The sequence below is a fragment of the Anomalospiza imberbis genome, chromosome 8, assembly GCF_031753505.1.
Source record: "Anomalospiza imberbis isolate Cuckoo-Finch-1a 21T00152 chromosome 8, ASM3175350v1, whole genome shotgun sequence".
NCBI lineage: Eukaryota > Metazoa > Chordata > Aves > Passeriformes > Viduidae > Anomalospiza > Anomalospiza imberbis.
In genome coordinates, this window is record NC_089688.1 from 30844019 (window position 1) to 30860163 (window position 16145).

A 16145-nucleotide genomic window follows, 5' to 3' on the forward strand; every position below is an offset into this window, starting at 1 on the left:
ATATATCTGAACTTTGGCTGGTTGTATTAGATCTGATGCCATTATGGAGAAAACCAGTAATCCCCCTGTAATCTATTCCTAGGAAATTTAATTAGGCCTTTGGATGTGGGCACTGTTGCTCTGTGTTTAGCACATCACAGGGATGCACCATCATTAGCAACGGTAATGACTGTTTATCTCATCCCTCAGGATCATCTACCAGCTCTGAGAGCTTCACCTCTCTCATTTTGTAGTCTGAGTGGAGTCAGGAAGGTCTGGGAAAGGCTGTGGGATTTGGAGATTGCTCCTTGGAAACGTGTTCAATAAGGAGAGGCTTGGGCATAACTGACAAGGTTTTGGGCTGAAGTTTGACCCACATGGTTTTATTCAACACAAGAAACGATGCTGGAATCACAGTTTGGGTCTTTGCCTGCTTGGGTTGATTTTCTTAAAATTCTGGGTGCTTTTATACCTGTTTTTCAACAAATAACACAGGACTGATAATCAAGTTTGTGTGATTCTGAGGTTTTTTGTGCAGCAAAATGTAGTGGGTAGGAGAGTCCTATCTCTGGCCCTCACTGCACCTCCTCAGATGCAGAATAAATGTCCTGGATTCAGATGTCCTCCTCCATGGAAAGAGCCCCTTGGCACCTGATAGCCTGGTGTATCTGTGTAAGAGATATCATGTTATCAGTGCTGCTCAGAACAAAGCAGCCCATTGTTTTGGGTTCACAAGAAGTTCTATGGATTAAATCATTCACCAAAGACTATGGTTCTGGAAAAAAAAAAAAGTAGCATATATGAACATAACAACCAAGTATGTGTCCCACTATTTTGGGTTTTGTTTCAAGAGAAAACAGAAAATTGCAGATCAAATCTAAGCAAAAGCAACCTGTGGCCATTATAAATAGAGGTGCTTTTCAAGGTCCATTAAGCACTAATCATACCTGAGATTAAGGGGAGAAGGGAGAGCCATGGGTCTAAGACTGTTTGAAGGGTACATTTCATCCTAGTAAGAAATTTAAGACAGAGACAGGTCAGGCTGAGTTCTGTTTAATTTAAAAGATACTCATCTCAAGCATTAGTCAGAGGTCTCAGCATACTGGATGTCTTTCTTGTTACAGTGCACAAGCTATAAGTGAGGAGAAAGAATTTCAGGAGAAGAAAGAGCAATACACTCCTGATTCAGGCCATTTCCCCCTGAAAAACAAAGTTTAGGAGCCAGTTCTAAAATTATTCTCACAAATTTTCAAGCTGCTTGTCTAAACGCAGATTTAAAATACCTTTATCCTCCCCTAACTTACCAGGTGACTTGCGGCTTGATGAAACATCCTTCTGGGCAAGCTCTGCTGCTCTGCAGGAGTGGTTTTCTCTCAGGGCTTCAATATTTGCTCCACTCACCCAGGCACTGACTGAAAACTGCACCCCTGCCCACACACTGCTGGGACACAGGCAGGCACCAGGCACGGGCTCCTAGCAGACAGATCAGATAAATCAGATAAATCAGATAAATCAGATAAATCAGATAAATCCTTGTGCTGTCAAACAGAACCACTGCTTCCTACTGAAAATGGTCTTGCCAACCACTGTGCACAGTTCGCAGTGACTAAAATCTGAAATACAAGTACAGTGACAAGGTTCTTTAAGCTGGAGAGGGACTTTTGACGAGGGTGTGTAGCGACAGGACAAGGTGGGATGACTTTAAGCTGCCAGAGGACAGGGTTGGATGGGATATTGGGAAGGAATTCTTACCTGGCAGGGTGGGCAGGCCCTGGCACAGATTCCCAGAGAAGCTGTGGCTGTCCCTGGATCCCTGGAATTGTCCAAGGCCAGGCTGGACAGGGCTTGGAACACCCTGGGATAGTAGAAGGTGTCTCTGCACATGGCAGGGGGTGGCAACAAGATGATTTTGAAGATCCCTTCCAACCCAAAGCACTCCATGATTTTATGATTCTGAATGTTGTTGATCAAGATGTGTTGGATTATGCCCTTTTCTGACCCAGAGATGGGGCAACTGAGAGGTGTTTTAAAAACTTTTATTCCATTTTCAGTCTCTTGAGACAATACAGATGTTATAATCCACGCCATTCCAATCAGAAGCCAACTATTTCCTAATTAGAAAACACTATAATTGTTTCTTTGTCTTTCAGCTTTTGCCACACCATGCTGTAGATGCCTTAAAGCCAATCACCCAAAACTACCCCTCATGGGTCCTACCACAATGCAACTTTCACAGTTCTACTTCTCCAAAGTAACTAGTTTTTTTTATGCAAGGCCACCCTTTGAAACATTTTCTAGCTCCATTTCTCTCTCAACCATGTCTGTCCTATTCCATGGCATTGCTAAGTCAGCATTTCTTGTCTCGAGGTTTGCACACAGATGCACACTGGGTGAGCCTTCTGTCAGGCTTTGAGAGTTTTCTACAAATTCATTCTCCACCTAGATGGGCAATGAACATTTTAAGCTGAGCCTAATGGTGAGGATCTGACGATTTAACACCCAGCTCTGGCAGCCTGCTCCAAGCAGCAGCTGAATTATCCAAGAGCCAGCAGCCACCCAAGCCCAACCTCAACCCATTCCAGCCACTCAATCCCTCACCAGTTTGGATAAGGGACCGAGGCACTCCAGGGCCTGATCCAAACCCAGTCAGAGCCACCCAGCTCCAGCCCAGCCCAGCTGCTGCACCCCCTCACCAACCCCACTCCCTGCAAGAGCCAAGGCAATGCCAGACCCCTGCTCCACTGGCTGGGGAAACAACCCCAAAACAAGGTCAGGCAGGAAAACGTCACCTTTGAAAGAGAAGGAGGTTTCTGTAGCACATTATCACGTAATGTAAACAATAGTGACACCAGAGACAGCAGAAGTTTGCGGCTGTATTATAAATTCTCTTCCATCCCCCATGCCTAGGAATAAGTCATCCAAACAAGCCCTGGCAGTTTTGATCGCTCAAGAAACTTTATGGCTGAGAGCTGCACAGATGATTTACTGCTGCGTCCCCTTTTTCCCCTCAAGCTTGCACTAAACTAGAACTTCACAATTGTTTAATGGGGGACAGCACACCCACTTTTGTTTTCTTTTCTTTTTCCTTCTCATGAGGAAACTTGTTTTACAGTTCTTGAGAAAGAATCTGTGACGTCTGATTACAACATGGAGCTGTAAATCCAAGTCTTAAAAACAGCATCTGTCTTTTTGGTTTTTGGGGTTTATTGAGGTTTTTTTTTGTTGTTCTTCTTTTGTTTTTGGGGTTTTTTTTGTGTTTTTTCTTTTTTGTGCTCAGCAATAGCATACTTGTTTTAATGAGCCAGCTGTCTAGGTATGAGAGCACACGTCTAGGGAGGGAGAGGAGATAAGACAAAGCTCCTGCTGCATCCCTGTGATGGATGCTGCTCTAGCAAAGCACAGAGCTGCTACTTAAAGCTGTTTATAAACTTCAGGCCAGCTCGTTTGTGCTTGTGAAACAGCGTGAAAAATGAAGCCCCAGGCCAAGCCCTGATGCACAGGGGTACTGCGGAGCAGATACCATTTTAACTACATTGCCTTCACCAGGCTGAGATTGAATTATGGAAATACTACAAGAGACTTCTCTTGGTCCATGAAAATTAACGCATGAAAAGTTTTTGTTCTAACTTGAGTAGAAGACAACATCAAAGGAAATGCAACCACCACTTTTATAGGAACAGGTGTTTCACTGAATAAAATGCTTCAAATTCAACACAAAGTATTTAATCTCAAGTTCTGAAAACTGAAAAATCTCAATTCTCCTTTTTCCACATTCAAGTTTTTTCCTCCCTCCCTTCTGTTCTTCCTTTCTCTCTCCAGAAAGGATGAAGCAGCATGAGATACTAGAAACACAAGGAAGTCCAACTTTTTTATTTCATTAAGATTTTTTAGTTAGAAAAAATTACAAACATTAAGATAGTACAAAAGTGGCCTTGAAACATGATTGAAATAATGTTTTCCCAAGGAAAATATGATTTAATGTTTAACCTCTAATTTGGAGCAATTTTTAAAGTTAAGCATTTTATGTGTAGATCTTTCAATAAGATATAATCGCTCAAATAATCGCAGAACAATCAAAAAATATTCAAGCTGATTATTTTATTCAATGAAGTTTTCATTAATCTCTAAATAGCACTGAGGTCTTGGGGGAATAACTTGTTTATTTTTTCATTCATTGTGACAAATGCTTGACTACACCATGAGCTTTGCTGTTTATACTAATAATTTATGTTTTAGATTCATATACTGCTGTTTCAGAAACAATGGGGCTGACCTCTTCTGTTAAGAGCCATCAATGAAACAGCAATGTTTATTTATTTAAAAGGAAAACAGCCTGGTCTCTAACTTGCTTTGCTCAAGATAGAGCAAGATATCCGCAATGATCCACAGACTGCATTTGATATTAAAAACCCAGAGCTACAATTTAAATCTAAATCAAGGTTTGAATTTTATTCAGAGAAAGAGAAAAACTCCTTCATATTTTTCTGTTAAATCAGAGCTTTTCCAAGATCAGCTTTTAAACCGAGTTTTCAGCACCTTGCAAATAGAACTCCAATGGTATTTACCTGTCACTCTGAACCAAATCCCAAATGACTTTTCAGTTTCACCATTTAAGATTGAGTCCTTGTGAAATTTAAAGGAACTCTAAAATGAGGCCGATACCTGGTGTCTGTATATGGTTTTGTCTTAGTTTGTTTAGAAAAAAAAAAAGAAGCAGCAGGGGACACATGATTTTCTTTTTAATTTAGTCATTTTGTATAATCTTTTCTTTGTTGCCTTGGAACTATATTCAGAGTGCAGCAGAAAATGAAAAGTCGTTTGGCAAAACCCAGTAGAGGCTGAGAATGCAGGGGCAGAAAATCCTACAGAGCTTTTTGGAGAGGAGGGAGATGTTCAGATCAAAATTTACTATCTCAAATAAAGAACAACTCTAGTAAGTAACAGAAGAGTGGACTGTCCTTCTGTGCCAGATGAGCCATTACAGGGGACATGTGAGATTAGATCCATACCCACATCAGGATTTTAGCTGCAATACCATTGTCCATAATCAAGAATGGGTAGCAAATATGGATTATGGTACTTTCTGCAATTTCAGAATCCTTAAACACTGTATTTTGCTCTCATATCCTCCCTACTCCCCACGAAAATATAAATATAAATATAAATATAAATAATATACCTACACGCCAGATCTGGACTAAACAGGTAGCCTCCCAAGCCAGCCAAGTGTAAAGTTAAACTTTCCACATCGATGGATTAATCATGAGCTAAAATAAAATCTAGGACTTTTCACATGGACCTATTATTAAAAAAAAAAAAATGTAAAGAGATCAGAATTAGTTATGTAAGGATCCAGGGACACTGTCACTGCTGGAAATGCTAAGGAGAGGAGAAACATTTCAGGCTGGGAAAACACTGCCTTGCTCTTAGGAAGGGAAACCGTTAAAGTAAACGAGAGTCTCTCATTTCAGAAGCATTTGAACAATGGCTAGTTTCAGTTTAGCTGCTGAACTTTCCACAGGCTGGGTGTGCTCACAGCACAAGGTGTACCAGCCCTGGAAAACCATCCATCAAGCTGGAATGGCTCCGCATCTGCTGCTTGAGCTTTTGGACACGGGCTGCACAATTTGAAACCAGAAAGTGTCAGAACTCTGCTTTTAGCCTGGATCTGCAGCCTTTAAAGCCCAGCACAATTTCCTGCATCCCACCACTGCCATCCCCCGCACCTTTCACAACACACACTCCACTTTTACTCACCACTGCCCCAAAAAACGCTGCACACACATTTCTGGCTCCCAAGGAAAACATCAGGGAGTGGGCGTACTTCCTTCAGATTGCATTGTGCTCAAAGATAAGCCAAGCACAAAACAAAGAGAGCTTTATGAGCAACTGGAATAGCTGCTTCTGAGGTTTCCAGTGCTTCAGTAAGTTTAAAGTGAAGTGGATATTAATGACAAACAGCCACTTTCTTGATTGTCAGCTCTGGCATGGCTTTTTTTACTGGGTGAATCAGGAGAGGACGGAGCTCGCTGATAATGCTGAGTTTGTGGGGTTGGTCAATAATGCTGTGGTGCAAATACTACCTAGGAGAGGAACAGAGAGGTAAATTTGCCCAGGTTTGTTACTTTTCAGTACATATCAGAGCTCCACAAAGCCTCCCAAGAGCCTGGCTTGCTGGGGTGGAACATCCTGGGTGAGATGTTTTAGGCAGGACATGCTCCAAATGGAACTTACCTATGTTGCGTACAATCTTTCATCATAGAGGGATCTAACAAGCTTTTCTCAAAAAAATCCTCTCCCACTTCTGATGTTTGCAAAAAACCTCCTGGCACTTGGCAAGCTGAGCTTCTTTGAGTTAGGAAAGAGACCTTTTATTTGTCTCATCAAATTCTTTTTGGTTTGTGTTGATATGAAATTGTTAAAAATCTCCATTTCCCTTCTCCAGCCTGCCAAAATAGCAATTAACTGCAAAAGGTGGATGATTAAAGTCTCAAAGCAACACAGAGCTTGGAATGATTTTAGCTCTAAGTGATAATCTCTGCAAGTGAAACCATTTGTTTTACATTCTGTTATCTGGAATGTACTACCTAAGAGCAGCTTGTAACACACAGAGATTAAGAGCAATGGCTTAGAAAAGAACTATGAAGGCTGCATTCAAACCTTGGGCTTTTTTTAAAAGGAAGAGGAAAGTACCATAGAGAAGTTCTAGAGCTGAAGTTTACTATGAAGTTGTGTAGAACAACGTGCCATCAGCTGAATAATTGCTTGCTAAAACAGCACAGAAAATCAGAACAGCACTGAAAATCAGGGTAGTTTGGCCTTAGGGGTGTGTGTAAGTATTATAGCAAATATACCAGCCCTACAGGAAGGGTAAGGGCTCCCCACATTGTTTTTCCCCAGTATAAAATTTGGACAGGGCTAGGATTGCCACTCTGAAGGATCTGACTGATTTAGGCAAGAACACACCAGAATTAACCTCTGGAGAGACTCTGTCAAAGCTGTCCCCAAGTCAGTGTAGGCACTGCACATGATGCAGCATTTTCCTAGTGACAACAGCAAATCCACTAATGACAGATGTAGAGATTTCTAAAATTACTACAGAAATACTTCCCCTGAAGCATCATCAAGCCAGTAATACCTTCAGAGTTTTGGGATCTCTGAATCCATGAGTTACACCAGATACACAAAAGTCACAAAAGTCATTCATTGGCCATTGATTTTTTTAAAATATCACACATATTAGCAGGCTCAAGATTTGAAAAATTAACAGTCATGTGGTCCAGAGCAACTGTGCCACCCTGAGTTTAAATATAATGTGGAAAAGGGTGGAAACCTTCAAATGGACCCTCCTATTTACATCATGTGTTCCCATAATCCAAACCAGTGTAGAAATATCAATCACATGTTTTGGTTTCTTCTATTTTTTTAAGTGGTAGTTCAGAAATACAAACCACTAAAAGGAATAAAGTAGGGGAGAATACAGGGGTGGTGAAATAATTTGATTACAGGCATTATGATTGCACATATTACATTTGATGTCTATGTAATTCAGATAATTAAGCATCAGATAATCCACACAGCCTCTGCTTTGGCCACTTTACAGGGATAATATTGTCACAAGAATGATTGAGAACAACTGGCATGGTGCAATACATGGCTCTTTAGAGCCTGCCAATAACCCAAAAGTGGGGAAAAGACCCAGAAATGCATATTTAAAATTAATGGCACAGGAAATAAAAAATGACATGCATTTAACTGTGTAAGAAGGAACAACATTTCTAATAACCTATGTTTCAAATGTCTGCTAGGCTGAGACAAAACCTGACTTCGAGAAGCAAGGTACCACAGAGAATACAGGAAGGAAAGTACTGGGAGTGGAAGGAAACCACTTTTTCCTAACTAGAAAACCTGGTTTGTGTCCAAAAATTCATCATGGGCAATCTAGGAAGACTCTTTCTTTCCACCACACTCCAGTTCTCCTAGAAAGCCAAAAATCACTGACATGATAAAAGATGTTGTATCTATCATTGTTAGCAGGAAATCCTTAAGAAAATACTCTGTAAAACTCAGCATTTAAACATGGCTAGGTTTTGAGCTTTCTTTGACATAAATAACTTAGTTCTTTCTAATTTCATCCTTTTGGATGACCTGCCATGTTCTAAAAATTATTTGGTACTTTTTCTTAAAGTACCAATGTTTAGAGTGATCATATGAGGCTTCATTAGAAAAAAGGTCTTGTAAAGATGAATTCTAAAGGTCCAACCTCCAGAATTTTATTAAAAAATATATCAGATTTTAGCTGTTCTAGCACCTAGCTAAATATTAGAGATGTGAAAGACAGACAAGAGGTTTTATATATTCAGGTTTAGCAATAGTGAGCTGCAGACTTGATTTTTATTGTCAGAGCAGATAATGATAGTTTTAAGTTCAACACTTCACAATTTAGATCCTCATCATGCCATAATGTAGTGACTTTGCAAAATAAATAGTGTCCTTCCAGTAAGTACTCCTACTGAAAATATATATCTGAATGAGAATTGAAGTTATTATAAAGCAGTTAAATATTTAAATCTAGTGTTCTGGGATTGTTAAGCAGTTGGATTTGCATTAATAAGAATTTCTTTGAGTTTCTGAAAAATATGGATTTCAGAGAGGATGTGGAAGAAAATTCTGCTTGACAAACATAAGCCACACTTGAAACCAGCTCAGAAAAATGTCCAAAATTTACCTTGAAAGCCAAGGGAGGGCTGACTGTCATAGAACAAGGCTGAAAACTGTTGGCTAGCTTGCTAAATGCAGCTCATTCCAACTCTTTTTGTATTCATGCACCACAAACATCAGCCTTGACTCCTGAATCCCTGCCCTGAGCCTTCCCAGCTCCCCCTGGAGGGACAGTCAGAACCCCACCTACTGCAGGACACACGGACCAGTTCCAGTCTGTTCCCTTGATGCCTTAAGGAGCTGGAACAGAGGCCAGATGGAGTTCAGAGGAATAAAGTGGAAATTTATTGAAGAGCCTTCAAAGGCCACACCCTGGCAATGCCGGAGCCACAGTCGTGGCTCTGCCCAGATGGCTCCAAGATGGAAGCAAAAGAGGGCTTTGTCATGAGATCTCACATTTTTATAAGTTTTAGTCCATTTGCACACAGGAGTTAACTGTCCAATTAACAGCTTCAAATTATGAGGTTTCATTCTCCTTGCTTGCTTGCCCACCCTCCTCTTTTCACATTGTTTATGCTTTGGGCCTGAAGTTTGAAGAGCTTGTCCTTGAGTCTCCAGCTGGATTAGGATTGTTTTGTCTTCACCACCCTGTGAAAAGGTCCTAGTGACACTTCATATAAAGCTAAAAGCTGCACACCAAAACAGAACAGAAAAACTTAAAGCTTAAGGTGTCACCCTGAGCAGCCTGGTCAGAGCTGGCAGAGATTTTTGAAGGCACAGCCCATGTGCACATCTCCTGTGCAGAAAAGATTCTTTGTTCAAAGCTCGCTGCCTCTTCTTCCTCTCTCCAGCTATCTGCACCCAGCTCTAACTTATGGGGTGTGTGCTCTTTGCGCATTTCCTCTGCCTAGAGAAAAAGAAACCAACCCCCCCCCCCCAAAAAAAACCAAACCCACACCCAACAAAACCACCACTTTCATGGCCATAAGCCAGGTCTGACACTAATAATGAGATTTGTATTAAAACCAGCAGTCGGGTACCTCGATTCCTATTTTCTAGTGTCCTGTGATGTACAGAGCAGCCGTAAGCTGTGCTACATTTGGGGTACAATATTGTATTATTTCACAGGACAAAGGCTGAATGTACCCTCTGTGCCTTGCTACAGAGGGGCCATTTTGCTATGTATTTATTTCAAGTCCCAGTGTAGCACAAAAATGGGGAAAAGCAGAAGCAAGGATTAAACTGTCAGTGTGGAAGGGGAAGTTTGAAGTAGGATCAGCCCAGGAGAGACTTTCAGGAAGCATAAAGGAATGATCAAAGTATGGAACTTGCTCAGGACTTGGTTTGTTAACATTACCACGGGTTGGTGAACGTGAGGTATGAAAAACAAACAGATCCTTTAGCCATGTGAACAGACTCCAGGAAAAATCACCCAGCCTGAGCCTCTGCACATGGCAGAGACTTCACAGCTCCACATTGTTGCATCTCCCTCGTGGACAACTCCAGTTTGCATAAGAAAATATTCATCTCTATAACCCCCTCCTTCATCATCATTCCAAAAGTTTTATGCCTTTATGTGAGTATGGTGGCAATTCCTTATTTTAACTTCCTACACAGCAAGAATCAGGCTTTTGGACATGGAACACAGCAAGTTTTTTGGCTTTAGAAGCTTAAAGGAAAGTGACTTTGGGGAAAAGCCTCTAGGAATGGGGTGTAGGTAGACAGTGGTGGTGGTGGTTGCTAAACCTCAGCAGGTTCTCCTGTCTTTTCTCAGGTGCCCTTTCCTGTAAGCCTGCAGGAGTCCTCATCCCCAGGCTCAGCTTTCCAAGAAGTGATGAGAAGGACAGGAGAGGAGAGACAATTGTAACTCCTAATCTCCTTTGTGGAAGAATTTTAAGAATTTAGGCAAATATTCATCAGAAACAAGGCAGAGAGCTTATTTCACCTCAATGATTTAGAAGAGGGAAGGAGAAAAGTCCCAAACACTTCTGAGGTCTCAACAGTTCCTGAAATATCCAGAAAAAGGAAAAAGAAAAAAAAAAAGAAAAAAGGATCTGAAAATGCAGGTCTCAAAAATAGCTGACATACTTTTGTCTTTGCCTATAGTAAGCACAAACCACAGGAGCAAGTTGCAAACCTGCCTTTTCTTTGCCCTATTATTCAAGTGAGGCAAAAAATTTTCTCCCACCAAGGTGAATAAACTTCAGCCATAAGTAAAGTCCTGCTTAAATATTGACACAGACCTGTATATTCTCCACTACCCAGTGTTTTGTTAGCAATTAAAGTATTAGATAACAAGGCACATGTACACAGCTGGATGGAGAAACCTCAAATTTCTGAACAGCGTCCCAGTTTCAAGAGTCAGCACGGAGTCCAAATGACCTTTATCTTGCCAGTGTTAACAAATTTAGATTAAGTACACAGATACCAAATTCCTTGCATGATTTATCGACTGTGTAATGCTAATTTTTGCACCCATACCATTTGTACAGGCTCATTTTACTCAGTACTGTATGAAGTACCACGTCAAGCACGTGGCAGTGCTGAAGATGAATAGAGATGCTGGGTTTTTTCTTGGACTGTTTTCCTCTCTAAAATAACTTGTGAACACCCTGATAATTGGAAAATCACAGAGTACACCTTGCAGGTCAGGTAGGCAGAGGAGCCACCAAGATGCTGCAGAGCAAGGGCACTGCTCTGAGTGGGATGGAGCAAGGACCTGCTTGGATGCTGCCCAGGGGCTGAGGCCAAGGTCCTTCTGCATTCTCAGGAGAGAGAAAGAGAGATAACAGATGGAAACAGCAGCTTTCACTCTGTAAACCAGAAAGGAATGAGAAGGCTGACAGTGGAAACAGATCTGTCCTGCTTTATTTAAAGCAATGCTAAGCACTAAATGACTGGCTTTGACATGTAGGTAAAAGTGAAACCTAGATTATTGCTCTGCTTTCCAAGGTTTAAAGCTCTTGTTAGAAGCCTTGTTATGACATCAAATTCCAAAACAAATGCATCTATTTCCAGTTGTCCACCGGTAATACTTCAATTAAACCTGTGTTTGTCTATGTACACCTACATCTTTCCATTCAATGTTCTGAAATAATTACATTTTCATTTGTAGGTCAAGTCTGGCAATCAGGATGTAGCAACATCAGCCTTCCTCCAAAAATAAAACAAATTTTAAAGGTTTCTCCTTTCACACCCTCCTCACATGATCATCCCAACATCACTGTTCACTGCCCACCACTTGTACCAGTACAGCATTTTGCAGGGGTCTGCTAGAAGCTGTATTGGTGAAGTCATAAAAGTTATAAAACTGAAAGCAAAAATGTGGGAGCAACCATTGTCCAGACCTGTGACTGTAGAACAGAATTCTCTAAGAGGCCTTGCTGTGATTTCACACCACTCATAGCAGAGGGAACTCAGCCAGCTGATCTGATTCCTCACTAAGGCATGAAACAGCTCCTTGTATTTCAGAATAATTCATTATTGACCCTCTCAGCCCTACAGCATTTGAGACTCCATATCACTGTATGAAAACCCTCTCCAGCCCTTTTTCATGGGGTATTACTCTTAAAGAACAGCAGAGCAGCACTGTAGTTAAAAGTGGAAAATTTACCCATACTCACATTGATAAGGAGAGGCAGTTGTAAATAACACTTATATCCTGGTAAAAAGAAGGGTTTTAAGCATGGTGCTTTAGTAGCTCTGTCTTGTAGGCTAGAACATGCTGTGTCTCTGGCTCTCCTTTCTATGAAAATTCAGAACAATTATTTGTAAAATTTACCAAACACAGGTCTGCACAAAAAGAAATCATTGAGGTATACAATTCCCTGAATACAGCTGTGAGGTCAGGAGGTCAGACACATGCTGTGTGCTAATAGCAAAAGGTTGGAGTGGATTTTTAAGTCCATTATGCTCAAGAGTATGTTCAAAATCATGAAGAAAAGGTTTGCTTCTTACTTGATAATCTCACAGCACATGAAAATCCTGAACACTAAACATCGATTTATATTAGAAGACAGCTTCTTTCTTTATGACAGAATTATTCTGTAATCAAATGCCACAACCAGATACCACAAGGATAACTTAACGATGTAGGAACACAGAGTTGGCACAAAATAAAGTACAGCTCACAACCTCAGGCTGTGTAAACTGATGCAACTTCCTTGGTTATCCATTTATGCCCTTTTATTCATTTACTTTGGTAATTCAGAAACCCAATTTAAGATTTAATATGATCTCAGGAAAGAATCCATAACCCTCAAACATCTGCAGTGATAGTCAACTGATCAATACAATGATGGCATTCACATGAATTTCAGCAGAGCACAATTGAGGGCTTGTGCTGAGCTCTGGGATATGAGTGATAAAATATTTTGGTTTAAATCACTCTAGTCTGAAAGGTAAACCTAATCTAGCAACTCAGCATTCTGGCTTCTCCAGAAGGATAAAGGAAAACAGATTTACCAGGCTGCAGCTGGGAATCTCAACTTTCTGCCTCATGACAGTCAGTTATTCTAGAAACTCGAGTTTATCTGTTGGGTTTTGTGTTTATTTAGGAGTGGAATGGACAACCTGATTTCTCAATTGAATGTTAGACAATCAAGTGTTTGACAGGTTTCACTTCCTTGACTGCAGAGACTCCATGAACAGATTACAACCTGGATTTGGATGCTCTCCTTAGGAAAACCACAGCAGCAATATTTTCTTGTATTTCTTGATTGCCCTTCTTTCATCAGTTGTTCACAGATCTGCTGAATTCTGTGCTGAAGCCATTTTCTCTGACACTGATCCACCCCTGTCTCCCCAGGTATATTTATTTCCCAGCCACTGCCACCAGGTTGTTGTTCCCCATTCCCTTACACCCACACTGACCTTGTGTGAGACAGCCTGGGGACAACCCCTGAGCACAGCTTGCACAGCAGCACACAAACATCACCTGAAATAACAGAAACTTTCACAGTGGCAGCAGCAATCCTGCCGTAGAGCCCCAAGTGCCCTTTTCCCATCCCACCCCATCACCTGAGATCTGCCCCTCTTTTGGCATCACATGCTGATTTCAGGATTGGTGTGACCACTCTGTGGATGGAATTCAGCCTTCAGCAAAAGGCAGGAACAAATACATTTTCTATGCTTTTTCTTTTTCCTCCCAAAATTATTCTCCTGCTATGCTCACAAGGCAAAACTGGCAGCATGATTCCCTTCCTCATTGTCACTGTTGTGATCAGACAGAAGTGCTGCACTCACTTTTTTCTCCTTTCTTTTTGAAGTCTTGGGCAAATATCTGCAATACAAAATACAAAACTGGGCAGTATCTGCAATACAAAATACAAAATTCAACTTCTGCTGATGCAAATTATTTCAAAGGTTGCTTTCATACGTGGTCAGGGATGGCAAGACTGCAATGCTCTTGGTGTGTGAGGTCCAAAGGAAGAAAAAGTGAATTCATTTCAAAACCCAAGCAAATCCTCATGGAATATTTTGGCAACTATTCACCAGGTCTAGTCTGCATCACATTTTTAATCTGTGTCCATTTCTCATTGCCAAACCAGTGAGACACTCCTGCTGTCTACAGCGTTGTCCAGAAAGGAGAACATTTTTGTAATGTAGAAGTTGGAAGGGGATTAAGCAAACAAAAACCCCTCCAGAATTAATTGCCAATGGTTAGAAGTGATTTGTTTAAATTTGTTTTCTCCTCCTTGGGACATTTTTGGCTTGAGCACTGTCTGCATCAGCATGGAGGTGGCCCCAGACAGGTAACCCAGACCCATCCTGCTGATGTAAAATTAGTTTTGTGTTAAATTCATGAAGCCTATGGCCATTGAAAGACTACTGCTGAGAAAGAATAAGCAAAATATGTAAATGGAGCACACTTTGGCTCTAGCAAATAATTTAGAGTATGATCAGGAGTGGCTGTGAGTTAACAGGAGATATTAATTGCCCTTCTGTACTAAAACATGCTGGCTCCCTCTCCTCATCCTCATGGTTTTGATTACCTTAGGATAAACAGATTGTTCAGTAGGAGATAAACTAAGGACAATACCTTTGAGTTGGGAGTCTGGTTTATATCCTTAACCAGTGAGTTTGGCAACTACATTTTGTTATTTCTGTCCTCTGATCTCAGTTTGCATGGCAGGACATAAAAAATCCCAACCAAAAAAACCACATATCAAAAAGCTTGTCAATACTGTGATGATTGCAGCCATGGCTAAATAACTTTGGATGCCTCTTTAAACCCCCAAAAGTCCTCACTGGAGCTCCTTTATTGCTGCTGGCAGAGGAGGCTGCTCCATCCACTGGATCCTTTCAGACTTCTGAGGCTGCTGACATTCTCACTGCATTCTGTGCCAAGTTTGTATTACTATATCAGCAACTTTTAAAAAAAATTGGTTTTAGGCATCCAGATATCCTGCTGGTCATATGTGCAATTTGGAAGTAAACATCCAATGAGAATAATTTCTCAAAAGGCAGCTCCAGTAAGTTTGCATTCATTTAGGAGTATTTTGCATGTACCTCATAGATCCTCAATGTCAAAACTACATTTTTTTATACAGCCATTTTCATCTTTATCTAAAACAAAATACAAATTGAAGAGCCAGTCTTTTCTGATACAAACAAGAAACTTCTGGGCTGTGTATGGAGATTACTTCTACCCCAAGAAGGCAATTATTCAGGCTCTTAATTCCACCCTTATCAATTAACTCCTTTGATGGAAGGAATTTTATCTAGTGGAAATTGGACAGAGATCTGGTCTGAAAACTTCCAGCATTTTGCCAATGAACTCGTTGCAGGGACACTACTGTGCATATCCAAGGTCTCCAACTATTTAAACTTTAAGAACTCCTCCAACCAAGTATAAATAAAGTACATCATAAACTGTCCAGAATGTTCACAAATCACAGAGCCAGACTCAATACAATTGAAGGAGTAGCCCCTCATCCATTAAACAACTCATCCAAAATCTTTCTTTACCACATATTTTTCTTTAAGTTTCATTAGGGGATCTGTGAAGAAATTAAATTTCTCTTCTAGAGCAAGTCATAGCTCAGACATGCCAGTAATGACAAGGATGTTGTGGTAGTACATGGAGCTCATCAGAACTTCATAAAATTGGGGAAAAAAAAGAAAACCAGGAGATTTTTGTGCTCTATCTGCAAAGCTCAGGGACAGATGTGCCAGCAGCAGATGATATTGGTCAGAGAAGGCTGAACACGAGTGGGTCCTTTTCATTGCCTGCCAAAACAGAGCAGCCTTGGAATGTTACTGTAGGAAGGGGAAGAATTAGAAGTGTCTCTCTGAATCCTGCTGTTCCAGCTGCTTCTCAGACTTTTGACTTCAAACTACAATCCAGCTGCCGGTATTTTCATTCCAATTAAGTTCTGAGTGTTTTTTAAACAAAATATTTTCATAGACTGACTATTAAACGATTTCATCATGATCTGATTTCAAACAACAAATGCTTACTGAACTGCAGAGACCGAGTCTGAGAGATGAAGAAACGTGTTTTT

The 16145-nt window shown here is 40.8% G+C and overlaps 1 long non-coding RNA gene across 4 annotated transcripts; it reads right to left on the minus strand.

Moving 5' to 3' along the window:
- Window positions 1-343: 343 nt before the first annotated feature.
- Window positions 344-6746, minus strand: LOC137478592 (uncharacterized). 4 transcript variants are annotated; one of them, XR_011001685.1, is made up of 5 exons: window positions 6105-6746; window positions 5163-5278; window positions 1263-1452; window positions 927-1089; window positions 344-647 (listed from the first exon to the last, which is right to left on the minus strand). It is a non-coding gene; the product is annotated as an uncharacterized lncRNA (long non-coding RNA). The 4 variants fall into 4 exon arrangements; XR_011001683.1 differs by having other exon boundaries at window positions 927-988; window positions 6105-6578; XR_011001684.1 differs by lacking the exon at window positions 927-1089 and having other exon boundaries at window positions 6105-6557.
- Window positions 6747-16145: the final 9399 nt, after the last annotated feature.